This window comes from Macaca mulatta, chromosome 7, assembly GCF_049350105.2.
Source record: "Macaca mulatta isolate MMU2019108-1 chromosome 7, T2T-MMU8v2.0, whole genome shotgun sequence".
Taxonomy (NCBI): Eukaryota; Metazoa; Chordata; class Mammalia; order Primates; family Cercopithecidae; genus Macaca; species Macaca mulatta.
Genome location: NC_133412.1, coordinates 14,799,339 through 14,825,415, shown reverse-complemented (window position 1 = coordinate 14,825,415; position 26,077 = coordinate 14,799,339). Strand labels below are relative to the sequence as shown.

The 26,077-nt window shown below is 37.1% G+C and overlaps 1 long non-coding RNA gene across 1 annotated transcript in view; it reads left to right on the top strand.

The window, feature by feature from the left end:
* The first annotated feature begins 3,271 nt into the window (after positions 1 to 3,271).
* LOC144329717 (uncharacterized) overlaps positions 3,272 to 26,077 on the top strand; it is a 273,662-nt gene continuing 250,856 nt past the window's right edge. Inside the window, exon 1 of the long non-coding RNA XR_013395317.1 lies at positions 3,272 to 3,399. This is a non-coding gene — a long non-coding RNA (uncharacterized LOC144329717). The remainder of the gene's footprint in view (positions 3,400 to 26,077) is intronic.

Below are 26,077 nucleotides of genomic sequence, written 5' to 3'. Positions count from 1 at the left end.
ATCAGCTTTTCTCTCCCAATTCGTTTTATTCCTGCGTTTTTTTCTAGTAAAAAAAAAAAAAAGGGAAATAGTAGAGTAGCACTTTCTCATCTCCCACCAACTCTGTGAACATTTATACCTTTCTCCTCCTAATACAATTAAGCAAAAGTTTCTCTTTATTGCAAGAAAAGTCTCTCTGTGAGGGTGCTGGATTCGAGTCTTACCCACCAGCTTTGCCCAGCCCCCTCTCAGCTGAATTGGCAATATCTTCCTCTCTAATAGACCACCCTTGGTACCTTGCAACCTACTCTGGCCTTTTCATACTAAAAATAATAGAAACTTCCACAGAACCCCTTGTCTCGTCCATCTTTTATACCATTTCTCTGCTCCTCTTCACAGCAAATTACTCCTCTTGATTTCATTACTTCTTCATATGTATTCTCTTATCATCCTAATTTGTTGTGGCTCTGTTACTATCACCCAACAAAAATGGCTTCTGGCCACATTGCTAAATCCACTGGACACCTTTCTGTCCCTGTTATATTCCACCTGTCAGCAATATCCAGCATGGTTACTTACTCTTTTGAAAACTCATCTGTCCAGCATTCCATAATGCCACCTTTGTCTAGTTTTCCTCCTGCCTCTTTAAAGCATTTTCTTAATCTCCTTTACAGGTTCTGCTGTCTCAACCCAACTTATTATCTAAACATTGGCGTTTCCCACCATTTTGTTCTGAATCTTTTTCCTCTATTCTCTCCTTACCCTCTTCTTAAGATCTTCAACATTTTAAACTGTCTTTACATGTTCATGGTGGACTGAATAATGGCCTCTCCAAAAGATCTCTCTCCTAATCCGTGGAATCTGTGAATGATACCTTATATAGCAAAAAGGGAAGTTTCTGCTATGATTTAATTAAGAAACTTGAGATGGTGAGATTATACTGGATTCTCCATGTGGGGCCTAAATGCAATCCCACTTGTCCTTATAAAAGGAAAGCAGAGGAAGATTTAGGGCATACAGAAGGAGAGAGTGTGATATGAGCACAGAGGCACAGATTGGAGTCATGTAGCCACAAGCTAAGGAATACTTGTGGCCCCAGGAAACTGGAAGAGGCAAGGAATCGATTCTGTAGCAGAGGCTCCAGAAGGAGCATGGCCTTATTGACATCTTAATTCTTCCTTGATTTCAGGCTTCTGGTCTCCAGTACAGAGAATAATGTCTGTACTGTGGTTCTAAACTACCAAATCTATGGTAATTTGTTACAGCAGCCACAGGAAACTATTGCAAAGCTAAAGGTTAGTAACTTCAATATACAATCCAAATTTCTTCTCTGAGCTTTAGAATAATAAAGAAGTATCTTCTGGCCTTTGCCATATGAATATCTTAGAGTTATTTCATCTGTAACATGTCCACCATGGAATTCTTGTTTCCGTATCCCTTCTCCATGCTTGCTCCTCTCCCAATCTGCCTGTGTCAATCAGTGGTATTGTCATCCACCCAACATCTCAGGCTAGAAATTGCATCCCTCCCTGGATGCTTGTCATTTTCTTGCCTTAGAAATGCATGGAGGGATCCCCACATCTAATCTGTCAACACACCGTGGCAGTTTTTTGGAGTCTCAGGTACATTGAATTGGTTTAATCATGACACTCTTATCATTTGTCCATGCATGGTTTATTTTTATTTATAAGTACCCCTCATTTTATTGTACTTCACTTTATTATGCTTCACAGATTTTTTTTTTTTTTTTTTTTTTTTACAAATTGAGGGGTTGTGGCAACCCCTTAGTGAGGAATCTGGTGGGTAGGACTAGAATCCAGCACCCTCACAGCATCCTGCATACAGTAAGTCTATTGGTTCCATTTTTCAAACAGAGTGTGCTTTCTTCATGTCCCATGGTCATATGTTGGTAAGTCTCACAATATTCCATACTTTTTCATGATTATTTTATTTGTTTTTGGTGATCTGTTATCTGTGATCTTTGATGTTGCTGCTGGCATTGTTTAGGGATGCCACGAACCACACTCATCTAAGAGAGTGAACTTAATTCATAAATGTGTGCATTCTAAATGTTCCACCACCTGATTGTTTCCCCCTTTCTTCCTCTCCTTGGGCGTCCCTATACCCTAAGACACAACAATATTGAAATTAGGCCAACATATAACCCTTTGGTGGCTTTTAAGTGTTCAAGTGAAAGGAAGAGTCACACATCTCTCACTTTAAATCAAAAGCTATAAATGATTAAGCTTAGTGAGGAAGACGTGTCAAAAGCCAAGATATGCTGAAAGCTAAGCCTCTTGTGCCAGTTAGCCAAGTTGCAAATACAAAGGAAGTTTTTGAAAGAAATTAATAGCACTACTTCAGTGTACACATGAATGATAAAAAAGCCAAACAGCCTTATTGCTGATATGGAGAACGTTTCAGTGGTCTGGATGGAAGAAGATCAAACCAATCAAAACTTTCCCTTATATCAAAGCCTAATCCAGAGCAAGACCTTCAATCTGTTCAATTCTGTGAAGGCTGAGAGAGGAGAGGAAGCTGCAGAAAAGTCCAAAGCTAGCAAAGGTTAGGCCATGAAGTTTAAGAAAAGATGCCATCTCTACAACATAAAAGGGCAAGTGCTGATGTAGAAGCTGCAACAAGTTATCCAGAAAATCTGCTTAAAATAACTGATTAAGGTGGTGTCATTAAAACAGCAGATTTTTCACTGTAGAAGAAACAGCCTTCTATTGCAAGAAGATGCTAGCTAAGATTTTCATAGCTAGAGAGTAGAAAGTCAATGCTTGGCATCAAAGCTTCAAAGCACAGGCTGACTTTCTTGGTAGGGACTGATGCAGCTGGTGATTTTAAGTTGAAGTCAATGCTTATTCCTCATTCTGAAAATGCTAGGGCCCTTAAGAATTGTGCTAAATCTACTCTGCTCCTTCTCTTAGAGAACAACAAAGCCTAGATGAGAGCACATCTGTTTAGAGCATGGTTTACTGAATATTTTAAGCCCACTGTTGAGGCCTACTGCTCAGAAAAAAAAAATACTTTCAAAATATTATTGCTTATTTACAATATGCATAGTCACCCAGGAGCTCTGGTGGAGATGTACAAGGAGATGAACATTTTTATGCCTGCTATCAAAATATCCCTTCTGCAGCCGAGGGATCAAGGAGTAATTTTGACTTTCAAGTCTTATTATTTTAAAAATATGTTTTATAAGTCTGTAGCTGCTGTAAATAGGAATTCCTCTGATAGATCTTGGCACAGTAAATTGAAAATCCTCTAAAAATTTTTTTACCATTTCAGATGCTGTTAAGAACATTTGTGATTCATGGGATGAGGTTAAAATATCAATATCAAACAAGAATTTGGAAGAAGTTGATTCCAACCCTTGTGGATGACTTTGAGGGGTTCAAGACTGCAGTAGAGGAGGTAATTTCAAATGTGGTATAAATATCAAGAAAGCCAGAATTAAACGTGGAGCCTGAAGATGTGACTGAATTGCTCTAATCTGTCAAATGATAAAATTTTATCAGATAAGTTGATTTTTATGAATGGTGAAGAAAGTGGTTTCTTGAGATGGAATCTAGGCTGGGTGTGGTGGCTCACACCTGTAATCCCAGCACTATGGGAGGCCGAGGGGCTTACTTGAGGTCAGGAGTTCGAAACCAGCCTGGCCAATATGGTGAAACCCCATTTCTACTAAAAATACAAAATTAGCCAGGCATGGTGGCATGCACCTGTAATTCCAGCTACTTGGGAGGCTGAGGCAGGAGAATCACTTGAACCTGGGAGGTGAAGGCTGCAGTGAACTAAGATTGCACCACTATACTCCAGCCTGAGTGACAAGAGCAAAACTCTATCTCAAAAAACAAAGAAACAAACAAAGAGATAAAATCTATGGTTGGTGAAAATGCTGTGAACACTGTTAAAATTGCAACGAAGGTTTTAAAATACTGCATAAACTTAGTTGATAAAGTCATGGCAGGGTTAGGGAGGATTAATACCAATTTTGAAAAAAGTTCTACTATGGATAAAATGCTATCAAACAGTATTACATGCCACAGAGAAATCTTTTGTGAAAGAAAAAGTCAATCTCTGTGGCAAACTTCATTATTATCTTATTCTGAGAAATTGCCACAGCCACCCTAACCTTCAGCAACCACCACCCTCACCAATCAGCAGCCATAAACACTGAGTTAAGACCCTCCACAAGAAAAAAGATAATGACTTGCTGAAGGCTCAGATGCTGGTTAGCAAGTTTTAGCAATAAAGTATTTTTAAATTAAGATATGTACATTGTTTTTTAGACATCATGCTAATATGTCTTAAAATTATTACTTAAAAATTAAATTTCCATTAAAATAGACTACAGTATAGTGTAAAGATAACTTTCATATGCACTGAGAAATCAGAACATTTGTGTGACTTGTTTTATTGTGATATTCACTTTATTGCTGTGGTCTGGAACTGAACACACAATATACCTGAGATACAGCTGGAGTTGGTTTTCAAGTTTGTGATTATCTAATAAGCACCTGTGAACCCAAAACAAACATCTGTGAACTCAAAATAAAATGTAGGACCAGAAAATAACCTCCATCTAATCCTTTTCTCTCTCATTCCATAAGCCTGCCTCATTCAACCTGAGCTAAAATATCATCTTGAATGCCATGTCTATCATTTTCTTGCTTTCCTTTTTAAAAACAGTTTTTTTGGCCTCTGCATGTACAGTATTCCAAAATAGTATATCTCATTATTTTAGTTATTTCAGTTTTATTTTAAAAATGGTTTCATGTAGCTAAGAGTTGGACTTACTTTTTAAAAAAATTAATATTATATTGCTAAAATGTAAGCATATTTGTGTTGATATAGATTTTTTGTTTTTGCTGTTGTCTAACTTTTCACTGTGTGAGTGACTGTGCCACGGTTTATTCATCACTGTTTTGATGATGGGCACCTCCGTTGTTTCCATATGTTCCTTTTGTAATTAATGCTGCTATAATCATTATTATGCATGTCTACTATTGTATAGGTGCATAAGTTTGCGTATTATATATTTAGTGCCAACATTACTGAGTCATTTTCTTGTAATTTTTGTTTCCTAAGCACCCCTTCTCTCCATCTGCACCACCCATTCATCTATATCTTCATTATCTCTACCCAGTCTCCTACAATCTCTTCCCTGGTATATTTTCTGGTTTCTCCTGGCAATTTAGGCTTCACACTGCAGCCAATGTAATATTCTTTATGAAGAGAGTAAGATTATTTTTCCTCTCAAATCAAAACTCCTCACTCATTTCTTACTATTTTTCAACAAAATCTAAACTCCTTGCTAAGGCCAAGGGAGTTTATACAAAACCTGGCCCTTTCCTGCCCACTGCTCCAGCCTTCCAGCATTCCTCCCCTGTTCTCTTTTTACATGCCAATCACACTGACCTCCTCTCGGTCATGCAAAGATCCCAGGCTCTTTCCCACCTCAGTTACCTCATATGTACATTTCTTTATACCTGGAATATTTCCTCCTGCTTCTAATGTGGCCAAGCTTTCTCTTCATTCAAGTCTTATCATAAAGCTCGTCTTCCAGAAAATTGTTTCCTCACCACCTGTCCATTGTTAGATCCTTGTTCATTATCTTTTGCGAAATCTTTTCATTGCCTTCATAATATGTGCCACAAGTTGTAATATTTGTTTCTGCCTCTTTTTGTGCTGTGCTATAAAGTCTCAAAAGGCAAGGTCTGGTTTTATCTTCATAGAATGGCCTAGCAAACTGTTTGCCGTACACAGATCAAACCATATGAAATGACCAGTGTATACTGCTTTCTTACTATGAAAAGGCAGTATCACATGATCATCTGGTTAAAACCAAGAATAGTTGGCACTCAATGAAAAATTCTTAGAGAAGGTCCTAGCTAAATGAAGGAGTGGATGGATACACATGCTATAGGGTAAGGACATTGGCAGCACAGTGTACGTTGAGAATTCTAGAAGAAAGGCACCTCATGAGTTAGAATGCTGTTATGTTTTGACTCCACCTTTCAACACTCCACACAAGAATAATCAAGTTTCAGACAAGTTGGTAAAGTAACAACTTTCACTTTTATTACCTGCTCTAACATCCTAGCACCTGAAGACACTTAGCCCAATTAACAATGTTGATCAATGTCCTCCACACAATGGAATCCAGTTCTGCAATGTTTTACTTTATCCATTGTAACTTTATTCACTACCTTATTTCTTTTATTAATTTTAACAACATTCTTGGGTTCCGACCTGCCTCAAACAAGTTTCAATTCCCATAGGGATCCTTTAAATATATGGTATTTTTTTTTTTTTGATTCAGTTTATCCTGAGTCTAATAGTCAAAGTCTGCCCTGTGTTCTTACCAGCCCATACTTTTTCCTTTTGGCTTGTGTCCAGCTGTGGCAACTAGTGTTATTCTGTTTTGTTTTCCACAATACTTTTTCTATTTGTCTCTTGCTTTTTTTTTAAGAGACAATATCTCACTCTGTCACCCAGGCTGGAGGTTAGAGTGCAGTGACACGATACTAGCTCCCTGCAGCCTCAAACTCCTGGGCTCAAGCAGTCCTCCCACTTCAGCCTCTCAAGTAGCTAGGACTACAGGTGCATGACATCATGCATGGTTATCTTTTTTATTTTTTGTTAAAACAGGGTCTTGCCATGTTGCCCAGGCTGGTCTCAAACTCCTGGCCTCAGGTGATCCTCTTGCCTGAGCCTCCCAAAGTGCTGGGATTACCATAAGCCACTGTGCCTAGCCCCTTTTTATATAAAAATATATCATCTGGACATTTATATGCTTTCTTTTTTTGTATTTGTAGTTACAATGGCTAGAAATATATATCTTCTTTATTTGCAGTATTTACTCACTTCATTGCTATTTGCCCATTTTTTTTATCCACTGAGATTCATTTTTGCTCTGGGGTTGTGATATAATTTGACTCCGTGTTCCCACCCTAATCTCATCTCAAATTGTAATCCCCATAATTCCCACGTGTTGCAGGAGGGACCAGTGACAGGTGATTGCATCCTGGAGGTGGTTACCCCATGCTGTTCTTGTGATAGTGAGTTCTCAGGAGATCTGAGGGTTTTGTAAGTGTTTGACGGTTCCTCCTTCACAAGCTCTCTCTCTGGCCTCCTGCCATGTAAGATGTGCCTGCTTCCCCTTCTGCCATGATTGCAAGTGTCCCGAGGCCTCCCAGCCATGCACAACTGAGTCAACTAAATCTCTTTTTTAAATAAATTACCCAGTCTCAGGGAAATTCTTTATAGCAGTGTAAAAGCGGGCTGATACAGGTTGTGAATCAGATCTAACTTGTAAGCAGTGAAAATGTTATTCTTGGCCTTTAGACTTAAAAGCTTTTGGATACTATATACTAAATCGTATATAGTATATTGTACTATATATACACAGTAGTCAAGACAAAGACATTTTGGCATTCTCAGAATATATCCCCATATATACAACAGAGTGATAAGAACTTTCTGGTTCTCAAACCCATTCTCAGTCAGGTTTTGCTCTGGAACACAGAGTGATGCAAAGTTTTCATAAAGTAAGTTTACGGGATATTTTTGCCTAGATAGTCTATGTTTAGGAAAGTCGCCCATTATTTGCAGCTGATCCATTTTAAAGTTTTGCCAAAGTACTATACAAGTAACAAAACTATTACATTATGTGTTAATATGCTAATAATTACTCATCTATACGTCATCTTTTTAAAAGACCAAAATGATGACTTGAGCTTAAAAACAAATAAGAACAAAGAAAATCTCAAATATTATGAAAATATAAAAGTTTAAAAGTATCAAAAGCTTGCTTTTTCAAGATCTCTGTAAGAGATCTTTTCTCCAGACTTTTATACTCACGTTTGAAGCTGAAGGTGGGCATCTGGAAGAAGCATCTATCATAAACCATAAGAATGATTAATCCTCTGGGCCATATATCCCCCCATCATTTGCTCATGGCCAGATTCCTCTTGAGCTTAAAACTAATTCCATTCATGCTTTGGGCCTGGAGCACTGCACTCATTTGCATAATACATTTTGCACTCACTGGATGCCAAGTGTAGATTAATAATCTGATTTGGGGAACAGTGAACAATTGTTTGGGAAAGTTCAATGGTTACTGCTTTTGGGGTGCTTGAATTACAAATCTAGTGACAAGTAGCATATTGATGCAAACATGCTTATGTCATAGAAATAAATATCATAGAAATATCAATAGTTGAATTTAAAATACGGCAGTCTTGCCCGACATTCACTGCCTTTTGGCAGGCAATTCAGTGAATCTGTGAATGTATTCATGCGAATAATTGTTCATGATCACACTAAATCTCTTGACTGCTATTGTTAGCTCAAACCACACAATGCCATAGCAGGGTTTTTGGAACTATTTTTGAATTTTTCTGAATGGAATACATACCCAGGGGCCCACAGTGGGATTTTAACTGGGTTGCATTTATTTTTGGCTCTCTATCTGTCTGTTTGCTCATACCTCACAGCACTTCAATCCAAAATACATTTTTATAAAATGTAGAATTACTTGGTTCAGGTAAGTGTTATTTGAATGCTGCTTCCATGGTACCAAAGAGATAGTCAGAGAGTCAATTATTTTCCTATTTTGAGAGGCCATAACAATTCTAACACCACCCCTCACTAATATTGACCAAGTTTATGGGTCTCCTTAATAATGTTTTTCTTTGCAAATGATCTTTTGGCCAGAGCCATGAGACCACAACCAAGTCACTGGAAATCCCTGAGAAAGAAAACATTTTGTTGCAAAGGGGTTTATGAAAAATGAAACTTTGTTGCAGTTTTTCCAAGCAAATTATAACTGCCTATCATGTAGACAAGGGTTGCCATGGTAAGTGGTTTTTTGAATAGGTAAACCAAATAAAAGTGAGACAGAGCATGTGTAAAGCTCGTGGGAAAGAGAAGTTCAGGTTGTCTGGAGCAAGAATAACTTCAGTATTTCAAGTCACGGAAGAACCCAACACCCTTTCCCCAAATGTAGTGCAGGCAAATGTCTATTTTCTTTCTCAGGCAGTTTCTTTCTAAAATGTTTAGCATAGAAATCACTCATGGTTTGTAGGAGAAATGGCTGAATGATAGTACTATGACTATTGAGATTGGGTTAATTGTTTGTTGATTCTAAAAAATAATGAACCTCTCTTCTCTTCAATGTACATCGTTGTCATTGTGCCAAGTATAGAACAGTATTTCACATACTTAGTCTTCAAACAGTAGCCAAAAGGCAGGGTAAAAGTTTCAAAATTCTAACACATAAGCTTATTAAAATTATTTAGTAGGACATTGTCACTTCTAAGTATCCCTAATTCAAGAACTCTTATGTTTATATTATGATTTCACTTGTCAAAATGTATCGATACCTACCACATTATTGAACACACAGCTTTTAATACCCTTTCTATGATGCTGGCTCTCTCATGTAAGTGTCAAAAACTCCAGCCCAGTATTCCATTCTCCCATCCCCAGATTTGTACCTACATGTGCCTACAAATATCTTGATTTGCATGTCTAACAGATAAATCTCTTCTTCAATATAGTGGGCTGAGCATGAGCTAGGTTGGCCCTCTCTACATAAAGTCTGTAGGAATGACATATATTAGTAATTAAACAAATAAATAAATCATGCATAGAAACTAAAAGTTAGAAAAGGGAATTCACAAGTAGAAAATTCTTAGAAGACCGAGTATGGTGGTTCAAACCTATACTCTCAGGACTTCGGGAGGCCAAGGTGGGCAGATGGCTTCAGCACAGGAGCTGGAGACCAATCTGGGTAACATGGTAAAACTCTGTCTCTACGAAAAATACAACATTTAGACAGGTGTGATGGCACGCACCTGTGGTCCCAATTATGTGGAAGGCTGAGGTGCAAGGATCACTTGAGCTCAGGAAGTTGAGGCTGCAGTGAGCCATGGTGGCACCACTGCACTCCAGCCTGGGCAACAAAGTGAAACCCTGTCTCCAAAAATAAATAAATAAATAAATAAATAAATAAATAAATAAGAAAACTCTTAAAAATTCTGGAGGATGGCAAGCAATAAGATTGAAGCAATAGGATTAGAGTTGTTGGATACTGAAATCAGGACGTGGCCTAGGAGGCATCATCGGAAGGCTAGAAAGCAAAAGCAGCCAAGTGAATCAGCACTGTCACAACCTGAACCAAGCTGCTATGACAGAGATTTTTGTCTCCAAGTAGTGGCAGGGGTGTGTGAGCTTGGGTCAGAAGAAATTGCCACATCCAGATGGCTAGCAAAGGCTGGAAGAAATAGCATACACACCCAGAGGACGAGCTACCCAGTTATAGCACCGAAGTATGTCCCACTCTTCCTCAGAGCTCACTGACTTCAAACTATACTACAAGCCTACAGTAACCAAAACAGCATGGTACTGATACCAAAACAGACATATAGACCAATGGAACAGAAGAGAGACCGCAGAAATAACACCACACATCTACAACCATCTGATCTTCAACAAACCAGACAAAAACAAGAAATGGTGAAAGGATTCCCTATTTAATAAATGGTGCTGGGAAAACTGGCTAGCCATATGCAGAAAACTGAAACTGGACCCCTTCCTTACACCTTACACAAATATTAACTCAAGATGGATTAAAGACTTAAATGTAAAACCTAAAACCATAAAAATCCTAGAAGAAAACCTAGGCAATATGATTCAGGACATAGGCATGGGCAAACAATTTATGATGAAATCACCAAAAACAATTGCAACAAAAGCTTAAATTGACACATGGGATCTAATTAAGCTAAACAGCTTCTGCACAGCAAAAGAAGCTATTATCAGAGATTTATGTGGCCAAAAAAATATGAAAAAAAGCTCACCATCACTGATCATTAGAGAAATGCAAGTCAGAACCACAATGAGATACCATCTCATGCCAACACCTCCTGGAGAGGCTTTGGAGAAATAGGAACTCTTAAATTGTTGGTGGGAATGTAAGTTAGTTCAACCATTGTGGAAGACACTGTGATGATTCCTCAAGGATTTAGAACCAGAGATACCATTTATTTGACCCAGCCGTCCCATTTTTGGGTATATACTCAAAGGAATATAAATCCTTATGTTATAAAGATTCATGCACACGTGTGTTTATTGCAGCACTATTCACAATAGTAAAGACATGGAACAAACCCAAATGCCTATCAATGACAGACTGGATAAAGAAAATGTGGCACATATACACCATGAAATACTAAGCAGCCACAAAAAGGAATGAGATCATGTCCTTTGCAGGGACATGGATGAAGCTGGAAATCATCACCCTCAGCAAACTAGCACAGAGGCAGAAAACCAAGAAAACCAAACTGCATGTTTTCACTCATAAATGGGAGTTTAACAATGAGAACACATGAATGCAAGGAGGGGAACACACACACTGGGGACTATCAGGTGGGAGTTGGTAAGGGGAGGGAGAGCATCGAGACAAATAACTAATGCATGTGGGGCTTAAAACCTAGGTGATAGGTTGATAGGTGCAGCAAACCACCATAGCACACATATACCCATGTAACAAACCTGCACATTTTGCACATGTATCCTGGAACTTAATAATTAAAACATATAAAAATATTCAAGTTTTATTTTAGATACAGGGAATACATGTGCAGGTTTTTTTACATGGATATACTCTGTGATGCTTAGGTTTAGGGTATGAGTCTCATCACCCAGGTAGTTAGCATGGTATCCAGTAGGCAGTTTTTCAATCCACAACGCCTTTATTTTCCCTGCTCTAGTTGTCCTCAGTGTCTCCTGTTGCCATGTGTGTGTCCATAAGTACCCAACTTTAGTTCCCACTTATAAGTGAGAATATGTGGTATTTGGTTTTCGGTTCCTGCATTAATTTGCTAGGGATCATGGCCTCCAGATCCATCCATGTTATTGTAAAAGACATAATTTCATACTTTTTATGGCTGCTTAGGATTCCACAGTGTATATGTACCCCATTTTCTTTATTCGATCCACCATTGAGGGGCACCTGGGTTGATTCCATGCCTTTGCTATTGTGAAGAGTGCTGTGATGAACATGTGAGTGCAGAAGTCTTTTGGTAGAATAATTTGTTTTCTTTTGGGTATACATTGCAATAATGGGATTGCTGGGTTAATTTCTTTGAGAAATCTCTGAACTGCTTTCCACAGTGGCCAAACTCATTTACATTCCCACCAACAGGGTATAAGTATTCCCTATTCTCCATAGCCTTGCCTATAACTAATATTATTTTAATAGTAGCCATTCAGATTGGTGTGAGATTATGTTTATTGATTTGCATATGTTGAACCAGTCTTGCATCCCAAAGATGAAGCCGACTTGATCGTGGTGGATAAGCTTTTTGATGTGCTGCTGGATTTGGTTTGCCAGTATTTTATTGAGGATTTCTGCATCAATGTTCATCAAGTATATTGGCCTGAAGTTTTCTTTCTTTTTTGTAGTGTCTATGCCAGGTTTTGGTATTAGGATGATGCTGGCCTCATAAAATGAATTAGGGAGGAGTCCCTCCTTTTCGGTGGTTTGGAATAGCTTCTGAAAGAATGGTGCCAGCTCCTTTTTGTGCCTCTGGTAGAATTTGGCTGTGAATCTGCCTGGTCCTGGGCTTTATTGGTTGATAGCCTTCTCATTACTGCCTCAATTTCAGAACTTGTTATTGGTCTATTCAACGATTTGACTTCTTCCTGATTTAGTCTTGGGAGGGTGTATGTGTCCAGGAATTTATCCATTTCTTCTAGATTTTCTAGTTTATTTACATAGAAGTGTTTATAGTATTCTCTGGTGGTAGTTTCTTTTTCTGTGGGGTCAGTGGTGATATCCTCTTTATCATTTTTATCCTATCTATTTGATTCTTCTCTCTTTTCTTCTTTATTATTCTAGCCAGTAGTCCATCTTTTTTATTAATTTAAAAAAAAAACAGCTCCTGTATTTATTGATTTTTGAAGGATTTTTTCGTGTCTCTATCTCCATCAGCTCCACTCTGATTTTAGTTATTTCTTGTCTTCTGCCTGCTTTTGGAATTGTTTGCTCTTGCTTCTCTGGGCTTTTTTTTTTTTTTTTTTAATTGTGATGTTAGGGTATTGATTTGCGATATTTCTAGCTTTCTGATGTGGGCATTTAGTACTATAAATTTCCCTCTTAATACTGCTTTGGCTGCATCCCAGAGATTCTGGTATGTTGTCTCTTTGTTCTCATTGGTTTCAGAGAACTTCTTGATTTCTGTCTTCATTGTTTACCCAGGAGTCATTCAGGAGCAGCTTGTTAAATTTCCATGTAGTTGTGTGGTTTTGAGTGTTTCTTAATCCTGAGTTCTAATTTGATTGCACTGTGGTCTGAGAGACTCTTTGTTTGATTTCAGTTCTTTTGCATTTGCTGATGAGTGTTTTACTTCTAAATATGTGGTCTATTTTACAGTAAGTGCCATGGGGCACTGAGAAGAATGTATATTCTGTTGTTTTGGGGTAGAAAGTGATGTGGATATCTATAAGGTAAACTTGATCCAGAGCTGAGTTCAAGTCCTGAATATTCTTGTTAATTTTCGGTCTCATTCATCTGTTTAATATTAACAGTAGGGTGTTAAAGTCTCCTACTATTATTGTGTGGAAGTCCAAGTCTTTTTGTAAGTCTCTATGGACTTGTTTGATGAACCTGGGTGCTCCTGTATTGGGTGCATATATATTTAGGATAGTTAGCTCTTCTTGTTGCATTGATCCCTTTACCATTATGTAATACCCTTCTTTGTAGTATGTTTTGATCTTTGTTGGTTTCAAGTCTGTTTTGCCAGAGACTAGGATTGCAACCCCTGATTTTTTCTGCTTTCCATTTGCTTGGTAAATTTTCCTTCATCCCTTTGTCTTGAGCTTATGTATGTTTTCACACATGAGATGTGTCTCTTGAATGCAGCACACCAATGGTTCTTGACTCTTTATCCAATTGGCCAGTCTGTGTCTGTTATTGGGGGCATTTAGCCCATTTACATATATAGTTAATATTGTTATGTGTGAATTTGACCCTGACATCATGATGCTAGCTGGTTATTTTGCGTACTAGTTGATCCCATTTCTTCATAGTGTCATTGGTCTACATATTTTCATGTGTTTTGCAGTGGCTAGAACTGGTTTTTTCTTTCCATATTTAGTGCTTCCTTCAGGAGTTCTTGTAAGGCAGGATTGCTGGTGACGAATTCCCTCAGGATTTGCTTGTCTGAAAAGGGCTTAGTTTGGCTGGATATGAAATTCTGGGTTGAAAATTCTTTTTTTTTTTTTTTTTTTTTTAAGAATGTTGAATATTGTCCCCCATTCTCTTCTGGCTTGTAGGGTTCCTCCTGAGAAATCTGCTGTTAGTCTGATGGGCTTCCCTTTGTAGGTGATATGGCTTTTCTCTCTGGCTGCCCTTAACATTTTTTCTTCATTTTAACCTTGAAGAACCTGATGATTATGTTTCTTCAGGTTGGTCTTCTCATGGAGTATCTTACTGGGGTTCTCTATTTCCTGAATTTGAATGTTGGCCTGTCTTGCTAGGCTGGGGAGGTCTCCTGGATAATACCCTGAAGTGTATTTTCCAAATTGTTTCCATTTTCTCCATCTCTTTCAGGTACTCCAATCAGTTGTAGGTTCAGTCTTTTTACATAGTCCCATATTTCTTGGAGGTTTTGTTCATACCTTTTCATTCTTTTTTCTCTAATCTTGTCTTCCTGCCTTATTTCAGCAATATAGTCTTTCATCTCTGATATTCTTTCTTCGGCTTGATCAATTCAGCTACTGATATTTGTGTATGCTTCACAAAGTTCTCATGCTGCATTTTTCAGCTCCATCAGGTCATTTATGTTCCTCTCTAATCTAGTTATTTTAGTTCACAGCTCCTATAACCTTTTATCAAGGTTATTAGCTTCTTTGCATTGGGTTAAAACATGCTCCTTTACCTCAGCACAGTTTGTTATTACCCACTTCTGAATTGACCTTCTGTCAATTTGTCCATCTCATCTCTGTCCAGTTCTGTGCGCTTGCTGGAGTGGTATTGTGAACATCTAGAGGAGAAGAGGCACTCTGGCCTTTTGGATTTTCAATGTTTTTTCTCATTGCTGTTGTTGATTCTTTCTCATCTTCATGGGTTTGTCTACTTTTGCTCTTTCAGGCTGCTGACCCTTTGACGAGGCTTTCATGGGGACTTTTTTGTTGTTGTTGATGCTGTTGTTGTTGCTTTCTGTTTGTTTGTTTTTCTTTCAATAGTCAGATCTCTCTTCTGTAGGGCTGCTGTGGTTTGCTGGAGGTTCACCTCAGGCCTTACTCATCTGGAGTTGTCACTCGAGGAGGCTGGAGAACAGCAAAGATGGCTGCCTGCTCCTTCCCTTGGCATCTCTGGTCTTGAAGAGCACCAAACTGATGCCACTAGGAATGATACTGCATAGGATGTTTGACAACCCCTGTTGGTGGGATCTCATCCAGTTGGATGGCACAGGAAGTAGGACTTATTTAATGAGGCATTTTGGCTGTCCCTTGCTGGAGGGCATGGGCTATGCTAGTGGGGGAACCTGCTCATCTGGGCTGCTCAGATTTCTCCCTTGGCTGGGTCGGGGGCTCCGTGTCCCGTGTGGCTCTCAGGTGGGCCGCCACACCACATTGCTCTTCCTTTCTCTCCATGAGTCATGCCAGCCACCGAGTCAGTTCTAATGACAAAATCTGGATACCTCAGCTGCTGGTGCAGGATTCACATGCTGTTTTGGATCTTATTGATGGGAGCCTCCAATCGCCACTGCTTCTAGTTGGCCATCTTGTCCACTGAATATTTTTTTTTTAAGAAAAGATCATGACCTTTAAAGGAGAGATAATTTCTGTCTCGTTTGCCAATGTATTTCAAGAACTACTTTAAACTCAGAACATTGTAGACAGAGTTTTTACTTGTTGGTGCTTGACACCAACTGGATACTGAAAAATATGTTGTTACTTCTTCCTCATATTATTTTTAAATTCAATAATATTTGCCAAATTGGAACTATTATCAAGAAAACTAACCTACTTACCTGGTTACGGATTGCTTAAAAAGTTTTAAAATATGATATTTGGAAAATATTGTACATATAGAACCCATTTTCAAATATTTTGTAGTTCCCAAATATATACTTGTTTATCTTGGCATACAGAAAAAGAAATAAAGAAATACAGAAATGGTTACAATATGTAAAATTAATTGAATTATTATGGAATATAATATAAAGGACTAGATATTCAACTCTAAAACTCAAGAGTTGGTCCGATTTATAGTTTTTCTTTTTAATATTTGTTTTAGAAAATTGCTATTTATCTGCTTTTAATTTGGTAGTGCATTTTACAATTGATGGCATATTTGATTCGATAAATTATTAGAGAGTCAGGAGAGTCTTTTCTGAGGAGGTACATTTTCCCCAAACCTACCCCTCAACAGCAAACTGGCTAAACTTGCAAGTGTCCTTGCATCTGACATACACCACTTACAGCTAGGCTATCTGTGTCAGGTATCCTGGGGCCACTGACTCCTCTTCCAGAATTATATTCCTCAGAAGGATCCTGTTTCATCATCTCCACCTGGAGGAACAATAGAGGCCCTTCTTCTCAGGGAGCTACAACTTGCTACTAATATTATGGAGCTAATATTATGGAAATTCACATACTGATGGACAGAAAGAAGTAAGAAAAAGTTCCTAGGAGAGGTCTATGACTATGATTTGGTTTTTTATTGTCTACCAAAGTGTAAACTGTAGTGGCAGAGTCTGTCTTTCTCTCTGGCATATGTGTTAATGTGCCCAAAGGCTAGTAAGCATTGAGTATATTTAATATGCATGATAAATAAAAGGATAAAGCCACAAATTTTGCCCTTTTTTGTTTATTTTCCAAAATTACAAACTTCACTGTAAATAAAAATTGATAAAACATGCTATCAATCTGAAATGCTTTGAAGTAGGAAATAATAGTAGAATAATTCTGATACTGTACAAAAAAATGCAAATTGTTCATTGGAGAGTGGTCTACCTCTCCTTATTCCCTACCTCTTCATGCCAGAAATCAGAGAGGAACGGATTAGGATGAGACTGAGGCTTCTGGGCATGAAGTGCAGTGCAAAGCCCGCCTGCAGCTACTAAGCATAACATCCATGTGTTAAATGACACAAGTAAGGGAGGCTGGTGGCATTCAACATTCTAAATTGTGTGCCCTGTGGCTATAGCTTACTCATAGTGAAATTGGGCCCACTTTGCGTTCCAACTCATTCTGTTTCATGTGTTGAGTGGAACTAAGCCAGAAATTGAACCAGAAGTCCCCAGACATGTTGGTCAACTATTGCTTTAACAGATGCATTCTTTCATTCTGGCTCAATCTCAAATTCCTGTACTTCATGGATCTAAAAGAGGAAGAGCATTTTACTCTGTCTTCATCATCTGGAATGCCCAAGTGTGAGTTTTATAAATTTTTAAATATATCTTATAAATATTCTTTGGTATACATTCAATATTTAATAAAATTATTAAATATATATAAAATCAAGCCATCTGTATGGCTCATATTCTGAGCTATATTGCCAGGTATTTATGAGTCCAAGGCCACTGTATTATGGTATGATGTCTGACAAACTGGCAAGAAGGCGTGTTAACTAAACATAGGGGTATGGGGATGAAGCATTATTAAACCCAATGTTATCTCTTTGGATTATGAAGGGTCCATTTTCTCTCTGATACTGATAGTTTCCAACTTTGGGAAATGGGTCTTTCTGTTTGTTTAGACTGACAGTGCTGATAAAGACAGAATTGTGAGTTTAATTTTTGAAATGGCAACTCAGTTTGGCACAGAGGAAGGCTCTTATGCTTAGTCCCTTCTTGTACTGCTTGCTGAATGCCAGCAGCCTATTGTAGAGAAGGTTCAGTGTAAACATGTGGATGGAGCCCTGCAACTATCAATGTTGTGTAGAAAAACAAATGTAAGTACATGTACACACGAGTATACTTTTCAGCCATTCATTTCTTCTTTCAGCCATTCGTTATTTCATTCAATAAGCTATAGCTGAATAACCACAGGATACAGAATATATTAACAGCTGAGTGACCAAAGACAAAGTCATCCTGTTGGATTTGAATCCAGGTATGTTAAGGCCAGTACATACTTTGAGTGTGTGGACTTTATCTAGGTTGTTTACAACTTGACTTTGATTAGTTTTTAATTTTCTTTATTAAAGACAATATTTAAGAAGGGGTGCTGAATTTGATCATTTCATTTCATTTCATTTCATTTCATTTCATTTATTTTAGAGATGGAGTCTTAGTCTGTTGCCCAGGCTGGAGTGCAGTGCCGCAATCTCGGCTCACTGCAAGCTCCACCTCTGGGTTCACGCCATTCTCCTGCCTCAGCCTCCCGAGTAGCTGGGACTACAGGTGCCCGCCACCACGCCTGGCTAATTTTTTGCATTTTTAGTAGAGATAGGGTTTCACCTTGTTAGCCACTTAAAGCTATGATAAAAATGGATTTACAGAAAGGTATCAATTAGCTTTGGTAAACTTGTAGTTTACTTCCCTTTTTACAAAACTCCCACTTATTACTTAAGGCTTTTTCTTTTTTGCATCTGTATGGAATCTAGTATGTCTGTAGGAAACCTAAAGCTCTCCACAAATGAACTCCATAATTAATTATTTGGTTTAGTTGTAAAAGTTTCTTTCATTCAGTATTATTAAGCCCTTCTAAGATTGTGCCATTTTATATATTTTGTGTGAGGACTTCTGATAAATTAGTAATGAAAAATGATTACTTGCAGTTCTTGCTCTTGTGTTATTACCTCCTTTGGGCCAAAGATCTCAGGTTAGGGAATTAAAATTGACACAGATTGCTTTATCAAATGATAGTAAGATGTGGTTTTGTTACACCATATAATGAGAAGTATATGCATGACACCTAAAAAAATGAAAAACTCTCCAAGTTCATATTCTGTAAATTCCAAAATTAAGGATACATTATTTAAATACACTGTTTTGGCCGGGCGCAGTGGCTCACGCCTGTAATCCCAGCACTTTGGGAGGCCGAGGCGGGTGGATCATGAGGTCAGCAGATTGAGACCATCCTGGCTAACACAGTGAAACCCCATCTCTACTAAAAATACAAAAAATTAGCCGGGCGTGGTGGCGGGCGCCTGTAGTCCCAGCTACTCGGGAGGCTGAGGCAGGAGAATGGCGTGAACCCGGGAGGCAGAGCTTGCTGTGAGCCGAGATGGTGCCACTGCACTCCAGCCTGGGCGACAGAGCGAGACTCTGTCTCAAAATAAATAAATAAATAAAAATAAAAAATAAATACACTGTTTTCCATAGCAGAGTCACACCCACTTTTTCCTTTATATCATTCATGTTTACCAGGCCTTGCCTAAAAGCTCCAAGTTTGGTCTTTGGGCTGGCAATACAGTGTTTGCGTCCTAGCTGTGATATAGAAAGAGGTACAGTCGGAAAATTCAACTGCAAGTGGCTGGATGATTAAGTTCACTTTTCTGAGCATTTTTTTTTTGTTTTGTTTTCAAAACGGAAATTATAATGTCATTCTTATTTGTAAGGATTAAATGTTTATAATGGACATAAAGTTATCCATAACTATAAAGTGGGCATAAATGTAAGTTCTTATTAGTGTTATATTAGACTGTAGTAGAGCTATATTAGATGTGATGGTGCTTTCTCAAATTCCTTGTAAGCATCTAGTTCACTACAGGCAAAAATTCTTCCATTCAGTCACAAATATATTTGATGGTATTGCAGTGATACTTATGTTTCATTTGCATAAGTGGAAAACTGACTAAACGTGCAGATTTTATTTTCACTTATAATCCCCATGTGTCTGATGACAAAAATTCCCCTTCTGTCTTTCACAGAAGGGTAATTATTGGTACTAAGGTGTAGGGCATAATGTTTGGGAATCCCTTACACAGTTTATCCTGTACTTGAATTCTAACAATGAAAACAGAAAAATGGTAGGGATTTCAAGATGAACTCTGAGGAATGATCAGACAAGCATGTTTTTATTCCATTTCCATCATTTTGAATTTTAAATCACCTTTTAAAGGGCACTAACTCATTCTTGGAAATTAATCTGCTCTCCAATTAATGTGCCCAACATGACAAACAGACCAGTTTTAGCTTGGCTAAGCAGACCAGTCAACCAGGAGTGTGTGACTTGAGGACTTGGAAAGCTTGTTGGACTCCACATTTCCTTCCCCCTCCTTCTTCTGGGGCTCTTTTAACAGCTTAGATTTAATTAGGCCGGCTAATCCACCTAAAACCGGTGGATAGAAGAGTTTCTATAGAAACCCTCCCACTCTACCAAACAATATCAAAATCTCCAATATTCCCAATACTAATTACTACATGGAACAATGGCAGTACATTTATTAATCTGGATCAGTGCTTTCCAATAGAAATAGATTGTGAGTCACATATCTAATTTTAAATTTTCTAGTAACCATGTCATGAAAAAAGAACATTTTAAAAACACAAAAATCAAGTGAAATCAATTTAACAGCATATTTTATTTAAATCATCGTATCCAAAATATTATCTTTTCATCTTGTTATCAATACAAAATGTTGTTAACGTGGTATTTTATCAATTTTTACATGTCTTCAAAGTCTTGTGTGTATTTTACACTTACAGCTCATTATAATTTGAACATTTCAAGTGCTCAATAGCCACATGTTGTTAAGAGCTACCATATTCTACAAGCTAGGTCTAGATTATGAGAATTCTTTCCTTGATAAGCCTATTTATGACATTTACTGATATATAGAAGTTTCCTTCTTTGTCTTTTTATTTTCCAGACCATGCACATTCTTGACATGCATTAAATTTTATAAAAGTAGACTGCAAATGGTAGCGATGAGAAATGCCAGGTTTTATTACAAGAAAGTGTTCATAAATAGAAATGACTTTGTGTTTTCAATCAAAAAGTAAATAATGCTTGCATGAAAATATGAGCATCAGATTTTCCAAAGGAAAATTGAAGAATGGTGTGCGAGAAGAAACCATTTATATACTTTATGAATGTAGAGATGTGCTATATCCCAAGTTTCTATAGAAAAATAGTGATTTTGAACTACAAGGAATGTTAAGTCATAGTACAAAATAGTGCTTAGTGGTATTCTGGTTTGAAACATACCTATTAAATGCTTGCCTTAGGTGGTTAGGATTAAATACCATACCAATAAAGATTGGCCCTGGCATATTGGAACTTCTAAGTTAAAATTGGTCATAGGAATGCAAACGTACAGAGATGTACTGGTTTTCTAAAATACCCTCTTCACTATCACCTTCAAAATAATGTTTTCTCAGTTTTGGAGTATCTGAGAGAGTGTTTCTTTCCTTTCACTTTTGTTTACTCAATTTAGCATAATCTTGAGGAAATGGGAAAATGAATAGAGAGATTACATGCCCAGAAAACCATTCACATCCATGCAAGAGAACATGTATCCTTAATATTTTCCTAGCCCTTCCTTGTTCTAATATCTTATAGCCTTAATGAATATGGCACCTGGGTACAATCACAAAGATATTATGCCAGAAAAAAGTGTCCTCAGTGATGTTGAATGTCTGAGGCCAGCCAGAGTCTGTGGAATTCTTTTGAGGAAGAGTGGACTCAGAATCACCAAAGGCATCTTATTCATTACCAACCCATATGGTATCTTCTGAAAATGCATCTGCCCATGGAAGGGGGACAGATTGTGTTTCTGTATCTCAAGATCTCAAGATATTTGAAAACTTATTATTAGGTAATTAGAACTAGTAGCAGTAGTAGTAAAATTATTATTGAAAACACATTTTATCCATAGATGTTATAAATAGTCAAAATGAAAGTAAATATATATCTACATAAAACTTGCACATGAATGTTTATAGCAGCTTTATAGTTGCAAAATTTGGAAGCAACCAAGATGTTCCTCAATGGATGAATGGATTAACTGTGGTACCTCTAGACAATGGATTTTTTTAATTATTATTTTTAAAAATTTTATTTCAGATTCAGGGGTCACGTGTGCTTTTTGGTTACATGGGTATATTGTCAACTGGTGGGGACAATGGACTACTATTTAGCGCTAAAAAGAAGCTAACAAGCTTGAGCTATTGAGTCATGTAAATACATGGAGGAACCTTAAATGTATATTAGTGAGTAAAAGAAGCCAATATGAAAAGGCTACTTACTGTATGATTTGAACTACATGACATTCTGAAAAATGCAAAACCATGGAGACAGGAAAAAGATCATTGGTTGCCAGTGGTGAGGGGGGAAGGAGGAATGAATAGGTAAAGCACAGAGGATTCTTAGGGTAGTGAAAATACTCTGTGAGATACTGTAATGGTAGATACATGTCACTATTCATTTGCCACACGCATGTATAACACCTAGATTAAAGCTCCATATCAACTATGGACTTTGGGTGATAATGACATTTCAACGTAGGTTCATCAATTGTTAATACATGTACCACTTTGGATGGGGGATGTTGATAATAGAGGAGGCTATACATGTTTCAGGGCAAGGGACGTATGGGAAATCTCTGTGTCTTTCTCTCAGTTTTGTGGTGAAGCTAAAACTGCTCTGAGAAAATAAAGTCTTCTTTAAAAAGTCACCATAGAAAGGTAGGTAGGCTTAAAATAATTTACCATCATTTGAGAATTACAGTTTATTCATTTCTTACAAAGCATATGCAAATACTGGCCTACTGTATTTTGTTCAGTTTAATGTCTATATATTGTGTTATCACCTGAGGGGCATGAGAAAATTGATTCCCAGAGCTTCACTTTCAGAGATTCTAATTCAGTAGGTACAACGTGGGGCCCAGAAATGTGAATGCATTCAAGCTCTCTCAGATGATTTTGAAGATCACATTGAAAGAGACATGACTCTGTCAGGATTGATATGGATCAGAATCATGTGTATAGGTGTACAAATTGCTGTCTTAGCAGATGGATTAATTATTGCCAGTAATGCCAATAAGCTTAAGGTCAAATCAGTTAATAAATGTTAGTTCTTTGTGTGGGCAATTTTTGATTAAGTTGTGCTTTCAACATTTTAAAATACTGTACTAAGTACAGATTTTTAAGGCATTCAGCCCCTTAAAAATCAATACGTACTTTGCATTTTAGGAAGAGGAATGGAAATGTTCAATATAAGGACATCATAGTCATTGGTCATTAAAATATTTGGCTCTATTTAAGTGCGAATTATGAAAAGTGGAAATAAATATAGGTACTATTCTAAATATAAATTAGTTCTCTCGGGTGGAGGCTATTTTGTATTTGCTAAGATATCCCTTTATTTACATTATTAAAGAAATGCTTTTATTGTTTGAAATGAAAAATTACCCTTATTTAAATGCTTATTAAAAATGACAACATCTTTTTTCTTCAGAAACATGCAGAAATATCTATGTGATAGATTTTCTCAGCACAGCTCCATCTGTCAACAGGTAGTTGTATTTGCTTCTCAGTAGAATTGATGACAGATTCCGACAATTTGATATTATCCTAATAAGCAAAAAGTATTTCAGAGCCTCATGGCTGAACCTGGCTGCACCTTCACTTATTTCAAAATTAAAGTTTTATTAGCCTTTTAGTTATCATGTTTGCTGAGAAATTATGTCATATATTTCATAGTGGAGACAAGAATCACAGTGATTCACTATTGATACCAAAAAGATAAATGTTTTCTTTCTATGTTTCAGAAAATTATAATTGTTATTATTCTCATAAAGAAAATAAGTATATTTTTGTTCAAAATATATTACATACAAAATACGTGAAATATATCCAAAATTAAATATTTGTATTTGCTATGAGCAATTAAGGTTATTTATTTTATATGATGAAAATAGAAAAACCTTCTTTAATTTCCAGGTCAAATAAATTTAAAACAAAACATCCATAAGTTTTAGCATCTAAATTTGCTCCCTGGAATGGACCATAAGCTATAACAATGTCTAGCCCAAGAATTACTATGAAATGTATTCATAAGAATTAAACTTATTTTTCCTCATGAGTACTAAGTTAATAAGAAAACAGAAAGTACAACCAGATTTATTTTTTTTTCTAAAGTGACCAAAAACTGAAGATGTAGAAAAACTAAACTGAAAGGCTTACAACTTTGTTTGCTAAAGAACAGGTGGTATTATGTTTCTGTGTATAAAATAATTACATGGAGATTATTAAAAGAAACATGGAAAATCAAGAAAATTGGCAAAATTAATCAGAACCCATTATTTACAGTGCAGAAATAATTACTATTTCTGTATTTCATTTCTGTATGTCTAAGAAGTATGGATAAATATTTTTATATAATCCATATTTAAACTTTCACGTGCAGCTTCAATGAACTTCAACTTTAAATCATGAAGATCTTCTTAAGTCATTCATTTTCTGTATTTTCCTTTTTTAGTGTTACGTAATATGCCAATGTATTATAATTTATTTGAAGACTTCTTTAATTTTCGGCCTTTAGGGTTCGAAGTTTTTATTGTTATAAATAATGCTGTGATAAACACACTTATATGTTAATCATTATCCACATTTCCATAGGACGAACGTTATAAGTTTGGTAAAAGTACCAACATTTCTATGCCACTACATATGTATTGCCACATATGTATTATTACACGGTAATATGTATTGCCACATAACACACCATATGTATTGCTTTCCACAAAGATTATGCCAATTTACACTTCCACCCCAGTGTTTTAAAGTTCTGGTCTCATCACACCTCAAGAGAACAGATGAATCTCAATATGTTTTTTGTATGCGAGAGTACTATTCCAGTGGTCTTTAAAAGCAGCAATTAAATGAGGTCAAAAGGAAGAGCCTGACTTAATCCGTGAAAAATACGACTTTACTGTTAATTAACTGGCCTCAAAGCTTAGTGATATTTTTCCTGATTAGCTCTTAGACCCTGAACTTTTCCTTGTGCTGATGCAAGTCAGGCTAATAGGGAACATGTAATGGCAATCATTAATTGCATTGGATATTTCATATCAGAGGTATAGTTATTGCCCATTTTCCTGTTTGTTTTTAAAACTAGTCGTTTTCTGAAGGATTGACTGTGCCTGTCATTATCTCTTTGCCCTTGTCATAGTTTATGAGAGACACATATACAGATATTTGCCAAAGATAAATTGAGTCAAGGGGATCTTTCTTTTGATTGTCAACATATGATACTGTGTCCAGTTACACCATTTGTTGATAACATTGTTGTTGTGTTATTATTTGGTGACAACCATCTCTCTTGATCCTATTTTTAATATTCAATATGTAGACTTCATGCATAAATTATCAAGAAAAGACTGAATTGAGTTTTGCTCTACCCTAGGGATCTAAAATATGAGGCTTAAAGTTCTATAACATTTAGTCTGGGTAAGTCAAACTAGTAATATGCCTGGTTAGCCCCCTCTATTACCATCACCCATGATGTGTTCTTGGTCTATAGATTTGTGGGTATTTACAGTTTTGTTTGTTCTGATGTTCCCCATAAGACTTGATCTGGTATGTTTGAGGGACTTACCTAAAAGGCTTTAAGTAAAGCTGAGCAAGTAGCATTAATAGATTTATCATGGTTCTGGAAATGCTTAACAGTCACTGTGCAAGGTAACAAACTGCATCTCCACTGGACTGTCTCATCTCAAGTAGCATGAATCCCTAAACCTACTTCACCTGCCACTTTATCTCTCAACTGTCGGCAGCTGTATCCTCCAAGACTTTAGTTCAACATCCTTATACCTAACAGCTGATGTATGAAAGAATCCTATCAGTTTCACTGTTGAAATGGTTGCAGACTCCATTATGTCTAGTCACTTCTACCTTGATCCAAGGCACCATTATCTCTTGGCTGATTTATTGTCAGGTAAGACAAATCATGTCACTCCCTTCTCAGAATTCGGAAATTCGTTGTTCTCCATCTCATTCAAAAATTTTAAGAGTCCCTAGGGTCGCCCCTGCTGACCTCATAACCTTCTTTCGCACACTGATCCTCTTGTTCACTTCACGTTGGGGTCATTGTGACCTCCCTGTTATTCCTCTGCCCCAGG